The following is a 16,116-nucleotide window of genomic DNA, read 5'->3' as shown; positions in this document are numbered from 1 at the left end:
CCTCCCTTCTCTTCCACTCTATGTTTTGATTTTATGTAGCACGAAGAGGCCTCATTCTGTTCAAAGATTGGTGGTCATAGTTAGAAACAAATTCTGCTTTTCTTTATACTATAGAATAGAATAGAATTTTGTCTGATGGTCAGATGTCTATGTCAAGGATTTTAATAACTAAATACGTGTGAAGTAATCTACTGTGATTGAAATTGTAAACATCATTATTTTGGTAATACCCTTAAGCAGTATTATTTGATCAATAGAAGGAATTCATATAACTTATCAGCTCAGTCACAGCTAACTAACACACTTTGAACACTGACTGGAAAAAACAGCAAAGAACGGGATGATTCCTAGTCAGACAGAAATTTGCAGGGTGAGATTACCAGGTACTTTCTTCAGGTGCCTCTGAAGACTTTCTAAGCTGCCTGTAAATAAACCATGGACAGAAGAAATCAAAAGTGACTGGAAGAGTCACTTACTGCATCTCAGTGCAGTTAAAGAGTTAACCCAAAGGTCAGCATCTACATTCAATGCTTTCCAGGCTAAGTGTTACATGCAGTTACTCATAATTCTTGTGAGCTTTTTTTCCCTTTCCATTGACATCACTCTGTTGCACCGTGTCACACTCAGGCTGTGTAAAGTGTAGAATTAGACAAGGCACAAATTTATACAGGGGCAAGGGCTGTGCCTGTGGGATTTCTAAGTACTCCTTCCTTTAGCCACTCTGAGTGGAAGGTGGGAAATCTCACCGTTGTTCCTTGAATAAGAAATTGTGCATAAGTTTTGTCTGCACTCTTCTGGACTCCTATTGTTTATGTGTCTGTTGTATCTTCCTTTCCTACAGGAACAAGTACTTGACAGCTAAGTCAGAGCCAGTGTATCGTGTTCAGATTCTGGCTAGTCTCATTCCATGACAAATAATTGTTTTATGGCAATGTGTTTTAAAGTTGCACGGAGGATATTTAGGTTGCTACCAAAAATGACAAGATGAAAATAAATCTCCTGTTCACCCTCCAGTGACACGTAAGGCAGTTGAGCCAAACCGAGGGTGGTTTTAGCAGAAATGAAGGACATTTGGTTTTGGTTTTATTTAAATAGCATGCCAAGATGTTAAACTAAGCCTAAACTTAATAACAAATTAACCTGTGGGTAATGTTAAGGGAAATTCAGCACTCATCTTTGGATGGGCCAAGAGCAGGAGGGAAAATTACTTGAGATGCAGAAAATCCAGCTGTGTAAAAGAGTGAGACTGGTCTGCCCTGGAGTTTGCCAAGTTTCCCAGCAGAGTTGTCGTGCTTCCTTCTAATAATGCCTTTCAAAAAAATCTACAAAATAAGTAGGGGTTGTAATGCTTTTGGATACCACTTCGATCTGTGCAGAAAATAGCGAACTCCACTTTCTTTTCTCAGTGCAGTTTTGGTGGTAAGACCGTAACGCCCTGTCTCTACTCATTTTCTTCCTTTGCTTCCATCTTGGAAACCTGTTTCAAGAGATGCATCTGAGACGTCTAAAGGGGTTGACAGAGGGTGCCTTGGGTTCAGTATGATTCTGGATGATTTTGACAGTGAGTGTGCTATTGTGCAGAGAATGTTCTGTTTCAGGAGAGTCACAGATCCCATTGAGGGGAGAGATGCAGAGCTTAAATGAAGATTGCAGGTGAGGAAGAACAAATGACAAAGGAGTCTGCATTTTCTAACAGAGCCGCCTCATGAGCTCCTTTACTGAGAGAGAAGAAACTAGAGCATGCTCAGGCAAAGGAGGCTGGGAGGAATACTTGAGTACTAAAGGGGCTTGGAGGGTCAGTAAGAGCCAGTCTAGGGACCTAAGGCGTCTGGGTCTGGGGTATGTAGCTCTTCGAAGGCACGTGAGCTGGGAAGGCTCCAGCTGAAGCAGCCAGCTGGGCTAGGTTAGAGGAGCTGCTGGCAGGATTCTGCTGCTATAGGTGGTTTGGGGACATGTTCCAGGTTAGCCTGCTTCTCAATGAGTCAAAATTCTCTGTCACACACTGGAGTGAGCTCTCCAGCCCTCTGCCCACTCTTCCCTGGCTTAAGCCCAGCCATCAGTGTGCATAATCAAACTCCAGTGTGCCAAATCAAAACAGAGGAGAAAAATGCCTTCTCTTTCTTACCAACCAATCTGAGCATCAAAATTATCCCTCTGCCCTGTCATCCACCAGTGGCCTAGTTACTTAATTCAAAGTCTGGTCAATTTACTAATGCCTTTCTGGTCTCGAAGTCAACAGGAGTCTTTTCATGTACATTGCCAGGTGATAGGGATCTCCTTGTTCTTCTGGTTTGAACTGGTGCAGGATGCCCTGAGCAGTCCTGTTGCAGCACATCTTAGGCAAACAGGATTGTTTGCAGACTTTACCTACAAACTTGTAGTTTTTTAGTGAAATTTAAGGAAACCTATTGCAGAGACAAAGAAGCTGATATGAGATTCAGGTTTAAAAATGAAAACCAAGGAAAAATAGGTGCAAGTTTCTTAAAAAAAATCCAATCAAAACTGTCATCCTTATTGGCAAAACTATAGAGTTTGGAGAGCTGCAACTGTGAGCTTTATTGAAGGCTGATTTCCTTATGAGTGTAGAAAAGGTGAGATTTATTACTTCTTGCCCTAAGACTAACAAAAGTCTGTGGAGATCACAGGCCCAGTTTGGCACTCAGAGATAGTTTCTGATGTAGACTTTGGAAAAAGTGAATGGATTACTAACTGATGTGTCAGATTCCTAATCTGCTACTAATGTCATTTGGACTCACTGCAAAAAGCACTATTACAGACAGCTGCACTGTGAAAATATGGAGACATCGTTAAATAGGTCCATTTGGGTGATGCTTATAGGCTCCATAAAAGTTCATCTTCAGGTTTAACTTACAGAGTTGTTTTTGCTTGACGATGGGTTGAGTGAAAAATACTTTTATCCGTTATATTTATATCTTCAAATCTGGAGCAATAATTTTGGTCCGTGGGCACAAAGGGAGCATCCATTTATACTGAGATACTATTTTTCCTGCAAAAATTCCAGGAGAAGAATTTTGCTGTTACAGAAAGGTTATAGGCAGGGTGGAGACCAGTGAATATGTGCTGAAGCTGCAGATCAGAAACTTCTTACCATACAAAACAAGAACCTCAGCAAACCTGATTCCTTCTTTCAACATGGTCAACAGTGGATATCTTTTAAAATAACACATTTCAATGTAACCATGGTTAGTTGGGTTTTGTCCAGGGATCGCTGGGTGGGGTACTGTGTTCTGACCTACATGAAAGGGAGATCACAGTGCTCCCTGAAGTCTTAAAAAGCTTAAGTCCAGGATCTTCATATTATAAACAGCTTAATACGCTGGACACTTTCTTACTTTCACCTTTCCTCAGACTAGCAGGGCACTTCAATCAGTAAAAGCTTGAGAATTGCGCTACTGTTCTCATCAGGATCCTGAATAGTGCTTCCCTCCTTCTCCTTGAACTGCACCAGTGTGAAGTTGATCCGAGATTCATACCCCAAGACCACCCTGAACAACTGTGACTTTCAGAAAAATATGGCACTTCCCCCTCCCCTGGCTCTCTCTTTGCCTACAGCAGTGACTTTGTTACCATTTTCAAGTCATTCTCCAAAGAAAACTACAAATAAGTATTTTAAACAAAAGCTGGGATTCATCCTTACATCCGTTATACCCTACATGAAGCGGGTGGGCTGTAGCCAGTGGTTTTTCAGGACAACAATGCCAGCTTTATTGCCATTCCTGTTTCTTTCAACAGCCTCGGCTTTCCTGTTGTGGGATGGAGGGAAGGCTTGGGTGGGGAGGGAAGATTCCTATTCATGAGCTAGCAGAACCTGACACTGCCTAGATGGTGAGAGAATAGCTGGAGGTGGTATGGCTGGAAGCCACACTGTGTCAGATGCCCTCAAGTGAATCAAAGTCAACTGATAATAAGCAAGATGCAGTCCCTTGCCAACAGTCTGAAACCGCATGCCTTGAAGCTGAAACAGATGAAAACAAAAAACGAATGCAAAGGTAAAAAGCATATAGTGCACAAACCAAAGAGCTCTGGATTTGAAATCAGTCAAGAGATGAGTTTAGAACCATTAGGCTTCTGTCCTGCATGATTATTTGCTTTAGATATTAAGTATTGATAAATGTAGCTTAGTTAAAATTACTTTAGAGTGCATAGTTATTTGATACATAATTAAGCAAAGCTTTTGTGTGTCTCAAGCAGTAGTGCTTTTGCAGGTAAAGGAAAAAAACTCTCGGGATGTTCCTTTGTGACCTGATATTTACGGTAATAGGCTTGTGAATAAACTTGCCTCCCTGATCTGTCTAGTGCAGCAGCCAGCGGAGAGATTCTGTCATTCAAATGGTTGTAAGGCAGGATGTGAAAATCTTGCAGGCTGAAGGGGAATGTGTCTTGAGCAGATCCAGAAGGTACAGAATAATGCCCTGTGACAACTTCCAGTGGCACAGCCAGGTCAGTGTGGTGCAGGCATAGAGGTGCAGGCATTCCTAAAAATCAAACAGGAAATTAAAAGCTCCCCTTCTCCCCTACCCTGCAATTTGTAAAGATTTGGACATCATGCATTTTAAAAATAAAAAGTTTCCCATGGAAGCTGGTAACCGATGCAGTAAAAGGGGGACAGATCTGAGCAGCGAGGTAGTGCTGCAGAGCACACACTGTGCTCATGTATAACTGTTCCTTTTTCTTAAGCAGACTGTTGTGTGATTCCAGTCAGTGTAATACTACCAGCAATGGAATCAGCCATACAAATTATGGTAGTGGTGTGAGATTTTGTCTTGTGGTGGAGAGCTGTGGTGCAGCTCCCTCTATGCCTTTGTGAAATCCCACGTGGCTGTTTTGACTGTGCTGCAAAAGACAGTGTGTTGAAACTTACGTGTCTGCATTCATAGGAATTGAAAATCAAGGTCAGTTGGATCCCAAGAAGGAGTGGAGCCAGAGGCAATCCCATGTGAGCATTGCTCTAGCAAGCTCAGGTACTCATCGCTGCGTTGTACACCAAGGCTTCCTGAGTAGCTGTGTAGTTTGATTCAGGCAGTTACTGCCCCAGCCATATTCCACTAGTGCCAGCACTCTCCATTTTAAATCTCACAGGGGTACGTTGCTATTGCAGTCGCAGGATTCCTGGGAGCTACTGACTGCTGTGTAGACATACCCTGAGCCTGGCCAAAAATGCTGGCAATGGTCCCTACCCACCCTGGAGCTGCTAATTTTATTTTCTGCCATTTGTGTTGTAAATCTGTTGTGGAATGTCTCTCTCTGTTCCCAGGCTCCCTTTTCTTGTTCCCCTCCTCCTAGGTTTCATTCTTCTTCACAGATAATTGCAAGCACATTTTCACAGTTAAGTTGCCCCTCTCTGTACAACTCCAAAAGGACATAATGGAACACTGCCTATATCATCATATATGTTTGTAAATCAGGATTGGTATGATTGAGTTGAAGCAATCATTTAATCATATGTTCTGCTTTTGAGAGAGAACTGAAATTTCAGGTAACACAGAAGGGTCTGTTTGAGACCAAAAAAAAAAATATTATGTATGTAAGTAGCTCAATATTGGTAGTTTCATAATAACTTTCTGAAAACTGTGTTCAAACGTAGTCAAAGGAAGCAGAGATCAAAGACATAGATAGATCTAGACATGTAAATAAAACTAATCAGTGGAGACTTCTGCAAGTCTCAATTTTGACCTGAGAAAGAGGTAGTGATGGAGCACCATTAAACAGAAGGTGTGTTTGCCCAGTATCATGCAGTACATAAAACCTGAGTAATTGAATCTGAATCCCAGAAGCAGGATATCCCTGTTGTAATAACCTTGTCAAGTTGGGCAAGTTGGTTTTGCAATGGCAGTAGGGAAAATTACATGCAGAAATCACATAGAGAAAAATAAGATGCCTCTTCCCATGGCAGAGGAGGTGGAACTGGATTATCTTTAAGGTCCCTTCTAACCCAAACCGTTCTATGATTCTATAATTATTATGATTCTGTGATTCTAAGATGAGAAGGAGAAATGGAGAGCTTTGAGTAGTGTCGTGTCCTAGACTGTCCTGGTTTGGGGTTTTCTTAGTTTTATGTAAAACTGCAAGATACTTACTGTTGTGGTTACTGAACCTGCTATTCCTAGCCTGGTGGGGTACCTTCCCTCTGTCACGTGTATCTCTTCTCAGCATTGTGTCTGCAATGTTTGGTAGCTTATTTGCGGTAGTGGAATTTAACAGTATTGGAACCGGGCGTGGGAATGTCCACTTCCCATTGCTTTCTGGACTCTTGTCGCAAGTATTAGCGTGGGTTTGGGCAAGAGTTCTATGGTTTTACTGTATGCTTTTTGAGGGATGTCTGCTTAATCCCCAGTGAAGCAACATTCTCTTGCAGTCCCTCTGATTTCTTTGTTTTTGGGCATCTTGTACAGCTTTACTTAACATAATAAAACTGCACTAAACAGGCAAACGACAGTCATTTAGAAACTCCCAGACAACACAATTTTCATTTAATCAATAGCTTTGTGGCTTTGCCAGCCATGTCTGTCTTTTCTGCTGAGTAAGCCAAGACCATGTTAAATAGCTGGACTGTAATCATTTGGCAAATCTTGCTCATGCTTCCTGCTACAAGAGCTCTGGTTTTGTACTTCATTGGCTTTGCTGGCAACAGCTTTGTGCACCCAGTGACCCAAAACATAGGGACAGTACAAGTCCCCATTCTTCAACCTCTACACTAATGCAGGAAATATTAGGTTTGCAAGTGCCATTTACCAAATAATCAGTTGTTTTTGTACAAGGGCAGCAATCTAGCTGAAAGGTTTACTTTTCCACTAGCAGCTGGGTTCCAATAGCCTGTAACACATGCTGTCTGCCTGGCCTGCTGAGTTCAACAGGTTCCAGGTGAAAATGGCTGCAGAGCCAGGGAAGGTGATAAATTCCAGACTGTCAATTGGGAAAGCCTTCTGTAGTAACTCAGCCGCAGCAATGCCAGTGGAAATGATGCCTCTAAAAAATGTGGTTCCCTTTACCATTATGTCAGTGGAAGGCTGCACTTTAGTGGAACAAGGTTGGCTCCCTCTTGGCCAACAGTTGTGTTGGGGAATAAAATTCAGCAAAAACAGGTTATTGGACAAATGAAATAGACCTTCTTTGTTCTCACTGCTCCCTTTCTATTTGCAAAATCCTCCCTACATCAGATGTTAAGCCTCTTTCCATTGCTGGATCCAAACCAGTAGGGAGTTTTGTCATCTATGTCTTTACATGAACCCTGGTTTCCAAAGAAGAGAATAATAATCCACAGTTTTCTCCGTTTTCTCATTTGTCCTTGTTTAGGTAACACAAATCAAAGCAAAAGCATTCTGGTCATAATGGTTTGTTCTCACTTGCAAAGTTTCCTTCCTGCTGGGCTCTAATTAGCCTAGAGTGTGAAGCCTTAAAAATGTGTCTTACACTGTACCTTCTTTGTCTGCTCCAGCCGCCACTGAGATGCTCCTTTTGTGTGAGATCTTATCCATATATGGGACAGTTTGACCTTTCAGGAATTTCTGATGCCCACTGCTCCCATACCTGACTCTCACCTGCTAGTGATAGTCCAAAGCCTGCCTGTCTCGTCCACCTGCCACCAGCTGGGCTCCCTCCCATGCTGCTGTTTGCCAGCATCACTCTAGGGATAGCTAATGAAGTGGCATGTTTCTAATCCTGCATTTTAAATATTCAGTTTAATCACAGATTAAAACTAGATGAGGTAAAGAAAAACGCTCCTTAGAAACAGTTTGCTTCTTAGTTTAGGCAGCCTTTATGCTTAGGAAAAATATCTTTCCTTCAAAGGAAAATCACAGCTTCCTTTCTTCCTCTTGAGTAACAACCTGTAGCACCTTTCAATGGGTAAATTCTTTCCTGTCTAGCGCTTCCCTTATTTCAAGTAAAGCTGCTTGCTAGGTAACATGGGAAAGGTTTAGCTCAAGAGGGCAGAACTCTTCCACAGTACGCCTCTTGTGAGCTATCATGGTCATAAATAGTCGATTTTTGATAAAATACAGTTTGCCTGTGTTCAGTAACTTTAAAGTAATGTGGCAAACTGTGTTTTCCTACAAGTGCATTATAATAATGACTTTGTCTTGTGTGCACAAATATCAACTCCCACTATTTTAAGTGTCATCTTCTCCATCGGGTATGTTTCTTTTACCTTTTACGCCATTATTTCACCCTGTTATTCACATCTTTTCAGTACTAATCCAGACATGGTCCTGAGGCTTCTCTCCGTTCAAATTAAAATCCCAACCTGTTTGTTTAGAAAAATCTACTCATGTTTTCTTTTTATATCTTAAATGCTACAATAGATGCCTGCAGCTCATGCTGAAATGTTTGTAGTATCTGTTGGAGTAACCTTACTGGGTTTGCCGAATGTGTTATTGCACAAAGCATCTCTGAGTGTGAGGAACAGAATCACATCAGGAAAAACTCCTACACAGATGCATTCTTCACAGATACACCTCTTCTCAGCTAGAGACCCTCTAAAGAGGTATCTTCTTATGAAGATAACAGACTTCTTTGTTTCTCTGTAATTTGTCTTCATGTTAACATGTTCAAGCCAAAGCAAGAGTATCTCTTTACACGTTGCTCCTAACTTTTTTCCATGTGGCATTCTTAGACAATATGAAAGCAAACTTGGCTTTATTAGCCTTGAGGTTTGTAGGCAATCAGGCACACCCACTGCCCGAAGAATTCCACTTCAGTACTGGTCTGAACATATCATTTCCAAATCACTTCGATACCAAGGCATAATTTGCGATGTTCTTGTCTCATACCAAGTCTCTCCCTGCTGATCAAACGAGTGAGACTAAGTAAGAGAGTGTGCTGAGCTTTTAAAATCATTTATGAACCAAGGCCAAATGGTTCTGCGAATAGGGATTTTTTTCCCAGCTGCACCATTATGAAAAATCCCAAGAGGTTAGGGAGGCCATGTACAGGAAGAGCATTATTGGAAACAAAGTTTCCACAAGGATGGGCAGCACTTCTGAGTGATGGGAATGGCTGTGAGAAGGCCACTCTTACGACTGTAAATGACGTGTTCTTATAGCACGTCTTCTGCTGAACTATTGCAGATTGATCCATTGCTAGATTATGACTACAACTAATAGAATACATAGAATAATAGAATACAGAGTATTAGGGTTTTTTTCATTCTTGCAAGCAGATGAGAGCAGGCAGGTTTATTACCATCTGTTGCAGTCACCTATTATTCAGTGTAAGAGGGTCACATGGGATGGATTTCTCCTTGCGCTGAATCTGCAAGCCCACAGTGATTGGCAGCTTAGACCAAGGAAGGATGAATAAAAGGAAGAAGCTGGAAAATATTTCTTTCTGTGAAAAGGTCTCCTGAGAACCATAAAACATGTATCCACTGGCTTGTCTGGGGACTTTGGAAGACTTGATGGTGGTGGAATTATATATATTGCAGTTACTTCATACCTTTTTGTCTTTTGATGTTGACCATCCTCTCATTCCCACCTCCAGGAATGGAGAATTCATCTCCCAGTGTGAGGAAGGCAGACAGCATTCCTGACTCCTACAGTGTGTTCTCCAGGCTGTTTCACTTCCTCCAGGGCTCAACAGTGGGTGGCTTCCTGATGGGGTTAGAGTGTGGGACATCTGTAGTTACTTGTGTTGCACATATTTGCAATTATGCTTCACTGTCTTTCAGTTTTCCTTGCATTTGCTTTTAAGGGTGTCTTGTATTGCATCTCTTTGTTCAGGTTTGACCTTCACTTATCAATGCAGTTGACTGGAGGCTTTCACTGGTTTCACAGGAGTTTTAGAAAAGCAGACTCAACTGATTGCATGCGAGAGCTGCCCCTTGGGTTGCTAACACTTTGATTGACAAACTCGTCAGCCCTTCTTATGGAGCTTTTGGTTTTTTCTCTAATGGGTGGGAAATCCCACCCAGCTATCCTAGGGTTTTGTCCTTTTTCTAATCTACATTTTATATTCCCTTTTCATCTTCTGGAGAAATGCATGTCACATTTTCTGAGGTCTTGTTCTCTCCCACTTCAGGCAGTGCTGAAAGCAAAGAGCTTGTTACCCTTCAGCATGTTGCTTCTGCAATGCACCAGGGGGCTTTCTGCATACAAGGAGCTGCAGATGGAGCACAGCAGCCTCTGATCACTAGAAAAGAGAAATTAGCACTCTTTCTCTACCCACCACTGTTTCATTCATAGTCACTATGCTCCTTCTGCTACAGTTCCCTGTTTTCTGAAACCAGGCTGAAGCAAGTGATAGAAAGAGCATTTTGTGTGTCCAAGGAGCAGATTAAATCTTGTGGAGGAAAAGACAACAGCTCAGTGGATAAATTTTCATGAGGACATTGCATTTTGTCCCTCAGATAACTTCATCCTTGCTCTAGGGTGATCTTTAGCCTAGAGAAGAGAAGGCATCAGAGAGACCTTATAGCAGCCTTCCAGTACTGAAAGGGGCTACAGAAAAGCTGGGGAGGGGCTCTTTATCAGGGAGTGCAGGGATAGGATGACAGGGAATGGTTTTCAGCTGAAAGAAGGGAGATAGAAATGAGATATTAGAAGAAATGTTTTCCTGTGAGGATGGTGAGGCTCTGGCACAGGTTGCCCAGTCGTGGCTGTCCCATCCCTGGAGTTCAAGGCCAGGTTGGATGGGGCTTTGAGCAGCCTGACCCAGTGGGAGGTGTCCCTGCCCATGGCAGAGGGGTTGGAGCTGGATGTGCTTTAAGGTGGCTTCATTAATAGCCTGAGAGAAGTGATTCCTAGTAAAGAGTTACTGACACCTGTTTTACGAGTGGGTTTTGATATCTCTCAGTTGGTGCTGAATGGTTTACACTATGCTGTGTAATTGCAGTCCCTTCTGAGTCTGAATTCATGCTGCTGGAGCTACTCTGGTGGGCAGCTCTTGTGCTAAGAGATATGTTAGATACTATGTGGCACTTGGAAAGGAGTGAACATTAAGATCGTGAAGGAGAATGTTCTCTTGAGGTAGTACTACTTCAATGTGGAGTTTCCATTGAGTTTATTTGTGCATATAATGATCAACTTTAGCTTTTTCTAGGACTTTTTGTTCAGCCGAACACTCCTTTTTCTGCCACATTGTTTACTACCTTTCACGTTCTCGGAACCTGTTGATTCTTGCCAGAGACTCTGTGACGGTTTTTCAGGAAAAGGTTGCTATGCTGGTACCACATCCTACAAATTAGGTGCAGTGGAGGCAGGTCGTTGGGATGGTTAGTGTTCAGCTACATTGCAGCTGGATTCTTGTGTTGTACCTGAAGTCTTGGAATGCATCAGACACTGCCTGCCCTGCTGTGAATCAGCCTCTCTGCCAAAGAGGCAAGGATTCTTGAGAGACAATCGCAGGAGCAAATGTCTACTGGAGAAAGTAGTCAGTCATATGAGCATGTAATATTATTGCTGAGGAGATCATAAGATGATTCACCCTGTTCTTTATGGCCACGTCAGTCTCTCACGTGTGCTATCTGTCCCTTGTGGCACAATCTCATACTTGCTGCCTTCCCAATTCCATGGCAAAAGAACTAATTATTTTTAAATGAAAACCTTATCATAAAGGGCTGGATCTGTCATGCAGCTGAATAAACCACTGCTTGCCACACTGTTATTCACCATAGGCATTCATGTGTTCCCACTTGTTTTTGACTTCTTGGCTGTTTGATGAGTAGTTAACTATATAAAATATCCGCTTCCTTCATTACTGGAGAGTGATATAAACTTGGTTATGAAAACAGAAGTTCAGTAGTCATGGCTCCCTTTAAACGTTGTCTCTGCTGATGAGAAAAAACCCAACCCAATAGCTCAGCACCCATCCCAAACACCCCTGTTCTGGATAACATCATGTACAAAATTACCATCTTTGATTACCGATGCTTTAGGTAGGATCATCTCCCTTCTTCATCACAGCTTCCCAAAGTACCTTCTGGCAGCTTCTTAAAGAGTCCGGTCATATTTAAGCAACTCTGTTTACATGTTTGAAAAGCACAAGGTGAAAAAGCCTGTTTTCCATTAAGCCGACAGTCTTACTGACTGTTGTTTTTGTAAGAAACTTACGCAAGCTGTTTCATTGCCTCCTCCCCAGCTCAGCTCACCTCAGCATGTTTCCTCAGCATTTATGTTAGTTTGCTCTCCATCCAAGCCTCATTTGGACTCCCTCCTGACCCCTCTGGCTGCCTGTCTTTGGTTGCTTTGCAGAAGTATCACCTTCCTAGGTCTCTCTCTTAAACTTATTGTCCTCATTTTGCACTGCAGCTTCTATTATAATTCCAGCTCTAATGACCAACCCCATTTCACTTCTGCCCCTGTTAAGCCTTTATTCTGAACTGGTTGGAAACCTTATAACTTGCAAGATATCAGCATTTTATATTAAAATATTAAACATGTTGAACCAGTTCAGAAGTAGGCATCTTTCCAGTGATACAGCTTCGATTTCAAACAATAATAAGAATTCCTAACATTGAACTGTATTTGGGATGGGCGGCTCACAGGCTTTATTACATAATATACTGTCTCCCACTTCTAAGTTGCTGGTTCAAATCTAGCCCAAGTCAGTAGCTGCTGAGCACTATTGGTGTACGTTCTTTCCTTAGTGACCTTTACTGATTTGAGCTTAGTGGCTATGTTTAACGTTCCCAGCTGTCAGCGGTGCATCCTGTATAACCTTCTTCTATACCAGCATCTTCCTTTGTGGTTGAGATTGGATGGACTAATAGAGATGGGACTCCCTTCTCAACCATCCACGAAGACCCAGTAGGAAGTGGGAAGAGGACAGAATTTTGTCTTTCAGTCATGTCCTTCATATTGATAAACAGATGGCATTTGTGGCCACAGTGTGTAGAACAGCAGGCTTTCCATTGGGCACTGTCATCCTGCCCACACTGAAATGCCAGAGCAGATAAATTACAGCTCCCCTTCTCCCTTCCCTCTCTCACTGTGTGCAGATGTTGTCCACTGTGCCCTACCTTTGCATTTATATTGCTCCAATAGGGTTTAGAAATAAATCTTGTGCTTAATTCTGTCTCTGCAGTTAATGCTAGATTCCCTCTGGGTGAGTCATGGCAAGCTGGGTATGACTTCTCTCATGTGCTCTTTCGAGGAGGTCAGTGGTGACCTACCCTGCTGTGACGTGCAGCTCCTGGTACTGCATATAGCTCTTGGCAATTCATTGCTGCCTGGCAGAAGCAGAGCCTTTTAGAGAACATCTGCAGGCCAAGAGCTTCCTGTTATAAATGCAGGTAGAAAAAACATGCTTTCCAGCAAACAAAGATCAGCCAAGGATGTAAAAACCTTACTGGCCCCACTGAGCTTTTCACTTGGAGCAAGAGATATCAGAGCCTTCTCCTGTCCCTCCGATGCAAAGCGGATTGCTCTAACCCTTTGCTCAATTCTTTACGTCTGTGTTGGGCAAATAGCCCCAAGGAGCCTTTCCTTTTTAATGTCTTGCTGAGATAAACAGTTTGTGAGCTGGTTCTTCAGGAAGAGAAAGACTCCCGCTTGGATTTCTGTGTCTGTAGGAGTGGGATACAGACCACTGACCTCGTTTCTTTCTTGGTAGCTGGACGGCCTCACTGCCCCTTGGAGAAATGGTGACTTTGAGGTTTGTGGTAGTTGTGTGGAGAGCAATCAGTCATGTGTTGTTTGGAAGTTTAATAAGCAGCTGGGGTTGCCTTGGGTAGCCTTCCTAGTTCTGAGTATCACTGGTTTCTGAAGTGAACCAGAGTTTGACTCACCCTGCATTATTTGAAGACAAATGGAGCGGTTTGGCTTTTGCAGGGAGGCTATGGAGAAGTTCTTATTAACAGCCAGCCAAAGCGTTTGTTTAAAACAACAGGACTGTAGAGGCCCATGGTGTTCTTAGTTATGGGTATGGGTTTTTTAGGCTCCCCTTCCTCGTAATCCTTTCTTTCACTTGCTATCCTCTTTCTGCCTTTTTTTCTGAAGAAAAACTCTCCTTTTACTGCTGATGGTATTTTCTGTCAGACTCGCCTCTTGCCCCTGCTTCATAATCTCTCCCCACCAGAGGGGCAGTGCACAACAAAACCCTGGGGCATTTCTCAAGTTCTTCGTTACCAGCCCCAAAGTTGCTGTGTTTAAAAAATTTGAAGCATCTCCTAAACCAGTTTCCCCCAGCCCTTGGCTTTATAACTCAGATTTGGGGCTTTTACTAGGAAATCTACTGAGAGTCATAGTGGTTCTGATGAAGATTTGTATACATGACCTTAAGAACTTGGAGGTACAACGTGCAGTGCATTGAAGGCAGTAGGAGGCTTTCCACAAGCTTTGGTGAGCTTTGGCTCAGGCTGTTAAAGAATAACAGGAAGCATTGGAAAACACACCAAGGGTAAACAGAGCAGTTTAGTTACATTAACTGTCTAGAGGAGAAGCTCCACTAATGACTGAAACAAACAAAGCAAGTGTGTTTATTTAGTATTGCTGTGGGAAAACAAATGGCTGTTAATTGCATTTAGCTGAAAAGGGTTACATGAGTAATTGGCCAGCTCAGGCTCAGTGTAATTCTGGCATTCTGACCCAGTTCTCATAGCTGCATAGACTCTGATGGAGAACAGTGTCCTGGAAAGGAGCACAGGCTTCAGGGAGGCCAGGGCTTTGTGAGACTGCATGCTACTTTTTATTCAAAGGAATGCTACTTAAAGTCTTGTTCTACAAAAAAAAACAGCATCAAAGAGATCCGTTGTTGCTGCCTCCCTGTGATTCCTGATAAAATTCGCCTTGCTGTGATTGTGTTAACAGTCAGAACTCAAACTGGTCAGTCAGCTTGTTTCTGGACTCACATATCATGAGCAACAATAAATATGCTGCAGGACTCCTTCAGTGATGCTTTAGTGTCTTTGACTGATAACCAATGCATTATTTATATTAGAAAAGAAGCTGGAGTGTGAAACCAGAGTCCCATTGTGCTCACTCTGAATAAACCTAGAATGAAAGGAGGTTAAGGGCTGATGGTCTAAGCTGTTTTGTTTGCCTTTATGAAATCTCATTGTCTTCCAGAAGAGAATGTCATGAACTGAAGGCTGAAATTTACCCTGTGCTTAAAATTGAGCTAGCGACTATGGTGGCAACAGCACAAAGGGAAATCAAGTCCCGATCATTTGTAATGATTCTACTGGCTTTGCTCTGGGAAGGATAACATGCAGCATGTGTTTGCTGCTCCTGATAACATGAATAGTTGTTATTCGGAGAGCACAGAGGGTAGTGGGTTTGCGGGATAATGTAGTGCCATTTTGACATTCCTGCTTCTAATCTAAGAGCCATTCTTATCAGCATTTTTTCAAGATCTGTTAATGTAAGAATAGAACTTCTTCCCATGTCAGAATATTTCAAGAGACTGATTATCTTCTTCTAATTCCATGTGAACTTCTGAACAGCAGGTAAGATTAGATGATCACAAAAGAAATGCAGAGTACTGAATCAGCGCTTGCACTGCTGTTTAGTACAAACACATACTGCTCTGTCTGATTTATTTCTGTTAAAAGGAAGGGGACTATTCATTAGTGAAAAGAATCAGCATGGCATTACATTTACTATGTGTTTAGGAAAAAACTGATCCCTTTGATGTAGCTGGAGACCCTTGAACTTCAGCAAAGAATGTGTTAGCATCTAGGGTATGCCTTAATCCTGCAGGTCATTTAATCCTTTCCTCAAGTGATTCATTGTAAGGTAAAGTAGATGCTGGGAAATGTCCTGTATTGCTAATTAAAACAGGCTCCAAAGGTGTTGCTGGTGTCATTCTACCAGAAACTCCACCAGGCCAGTAGAGGTTGCCTCTGTACCTTGAGGCCAGACCCTGCGTTAATACAAAGTGTCATGGTTCTTTTGACTTAACAGAGCTCCTTTGCTTTATACCGATAGTTCAGGCTCAATTACTTTATGCTTTTGACTTCTTAAAGAACTTCTGTAAGGAATCAGGAATAATTAAGAAAGGTGTCAATTTATGCACATATAAGAATTGAATGAATTTCAGAAAAAGCCTGTAAATAACTCTGAGATTTGAGTTCTGACTCAGTCTTTACAGAGAATACTTCGTATCTGTCTCAAACACCTCTGCAAAATCAAAGCTGGGTAACCAATGTTAGTCTCAGCATTT

The 16,116-nt window shown here is 42.3% G+C and overlaps 1 protein-coding gene across 1 annotated transcript in view; it reads left to right on the top strand.

The window, feature by feature from the left end:
* Positions 1 to 16,116, top strand: part of ADAMTS17 (ADAM metallopeptidase with thrombospondin type 1 motif 17) — a 173,220-nt gene that overhangs the window by 63,839 nt on the left and 93,265 nt on the right. The gene's annotated exons all lie outside the window — the stretch shown is intronic.

The sequence above is a fragment of the Phaenicophaeus curvirostris genome, chromosome 12, assembly GCF_032191515.1.
Source record: "Phaenicophaeus curvirostris isolate KB17595 chromosome 12, BPBGC_Pcur_1.0, whole genome shotgun sequence".
In the NCBI taxonomy this organism is placed as follows: Eukaryota; Metazoa; Chordata; class Aves; order Cuculiformes; family Cuculidae; genus Phaenicophaeus; species Phaenicophaeus curvirostris.
Note: the sequence above shows the minus strand (reverse complement) of the source record. Positions and strands in the feature narration are given on the sequence as shown.